This window comes from Macrotis lagotis, chromosome X (assembly GCF_037893015.1).
Source record: "Macrotis lagotis isolate mMagLag1 chromosome X, bilby.v1.9.chrom.fasta, whole genome shotgun sequence".
NCBI classification, from domain to species: Eukaryota; Metazoa; Chordata; class Mammalia; order Peramelemorphia; family Peramelidae; genus Macrotis; species Macrotis lagotis.
Window position 1 is genome coordinate 13,958,050 of NC_133666.1, and position 2,472 is coordinate 13,960,521.

Here is a 2,472-nt window from a genome sequence, read left to right on the forward strand (position 1 = left end):
ATGAAGGTATTTCTGAGGCCTAGGACCCTGAAGGAACCACTGTGTCATCACCACAGGTCCTTAAGTATAGAGGAAACACGGTCTTCAGCAGATTTAGAGTGTAAGTCACCCCTCAATATGTGACTGTAGTAAACTGGAGACCTAGGGACTTGAAGGGTCCCATATGAGATCACTCACAGGCTCTTAGGGATAAAGGTGTTAAGGTCTTCAGAGATTTCTAACTTCAAGACCCTCTGTAACTTAAGGGGAAACTAAGGACTAGAAAAATGAGAAAACAGTGTGAGATCAAGAACAGGAATGCAGGTATAAAATCAACTAGGACTGAAGAATTGGATAATAATTCTTTATTTTATTTTATTTTCCCCCAATTACATGCAAAAACAAATTTCAACATTTATTTTTAAAATCTTGAGTTTTATTTTAAAATACCATCCTCCCACCCCATATACCTCAGTGAGAAAGCAAGTTATTTGATAAAGGTTAAATATGTGTTTTCATGAAAAACATTACACAACAGTGCATTAATGTCTCATTTTCCCTACATTGCCTCCAATATATGCCATTTTTTTCTTTTTATCCTATTAGCCAATCTAATAGGTATAAGATAGTACCTCAGCATTATTCCAACCTAAAATTTTCCTGTCAAGAGTAATTTAGAATATTTTTTATTTTGAACAAGAAATTTATTTAAACAAGGTGATTGACTTGTAAGGGATTTTATTTTATTTTTTTATTAACAATATTTTTTGAGTTTTACAATTTTCCCTCCAATCTTACTTCCCCCACCCCCACGGAAAGCAATCTGTCAGTCTTCACTTTCTTTCCATGTTGTACATTGATCCAAATTGAGTGTGATGAGAGAGAAATCATATCCTTAAGGAAGAGACAAAAAGTCTAAGGGATAACAAGATCAGACAATAAGATATCTGTTTTTTTTACTAAATTAAAGTGTATAGTCCTTGAACTTTGTTCAAACTCCATGGCTCTTTATCTGGATACAGATGGCACTCTCCTTTGCAGACAGCCCAAAATTGTTCCCTATTGTTGCACTGATGGAATGAGCAAGTCCTTCAAGGTTGAACATCACCCCATGTTGCTGTTGGGGTATACAGTGTTTTTCTGGTTCTACTCATAGGATCAATCTCTTTATAGTAATTGATCCCTACTGAGAGACAGAGATTGCCCTATGTGTAACAGCTACATACAAAAAGTTATAAAATCCTCCTTGCTTTTACAATGATAGAAGGAAAAACATTGAAATTATCCAATCAAACAAGGTATGCAGGATATTTTTGTTTTTGGTCTTGTTGCTAAACAGTGAGAACAAAATGCCTTACTGGAATGTAAAGATACAAGTTGAATGAGCATGCCACTAGTGGGGAAAAGGGATATTTTCACAGAACCAGTTTGTTTTTCCCCTCCCCATCTCCATTTGATATTGATCAAAATATACCATTGGTCATTTAGTTTTTTAAAAAATGGACATTATGCACGTGCTCATACACCAGTTACTTTATGTAAAATAAAGGAATAGGGGAAGGAAATCAAAGAAGAGAGAAAGCTATACTGCAGTAGTCAGGATGTGGATGAACCAAAACTTGCTTTTCTAATTGTGAATGTATTGCTTTCCTTGGGAGCACAGTTCTGGAGTAGAGTTGCAGGTTCTCTTAGTAAACACCCCCTGTCTGCTGCTGGAATGTATCAATTGTATCTTCAGCCTCCATTTTCAACTGTGCAGTTGTCTCTGTTTCATTGATTGGTTGCCCATAAAATCAGAATCTGATCTACCTTATTGGCAAACCTGTTCACAGTAGGCTTTCATTAGTTACTAAAGTGATGTGTGCCTCTTAATCTTAAATTGCACCACTGAACCTTCTTGCCCTGCCACCTTCAAATTAATGTGGTGGTTGTTTTCAGTCTTGACTCCTTCCTTCTGCTTTTCATCAGCCATGATGAGTCCAGGGCTCTTTTCAGCCACCGCTTCACAAAGGATGCACTAGTATGGTTCATTTCAAGGGAATGGGGTGTGCGGGTGGGTAGAAGCAACAGTAGCAGGAGCAGGAACAGGAGGAGGAAGAGGAAGATGATGGTAGTGATGGGAAGGAAGAGGAAGAAAAGAAGGAAGAGGAGGAGGAGACCAAAGAGAGCTAGAATATTTTTAAATGATCTAAATAGCATTGATAACCTCATCTAAAAGCTGTTCATTTCTTTTGATATTTATTAAAAGGGGAATGGATTTTATTTTTTATAAATTTGACTCAGTTCTCTATATTTGAGTAATGATATCTTTATGAGAAAAAAACTTGTTTCAATATTTTTTTCCACAGTTACTATTGCTAACTGTATTTCCCTCCATCCTATTCCCCACCACCCCCATTTATTATGTTCTCTCTCTCTTTCCACCCTGTCCCTCCTCAAAAGTGTTTTGCATTTGAATATCTCCTCCCCAAATTTTCCCTCCCATTTGTTACC

At 36.8% G+C, this 2,472-nt stretch overlaps 1 pseudogene; it reads right to left on the reverse strand.

Moving 5' to 3' along the window:
• Positions 1 to 1,667: 1,667 nt before the first annotated feature.
• On the reverse strand, positions 1,668 to 1,951 carry LOC141502710 (small ubiquitin-related modifier 2-like; annotated as a pseudogene).
• Between the last annotated feature and the right edge of the window lie 521 nt (positions 1,952 to 2,472).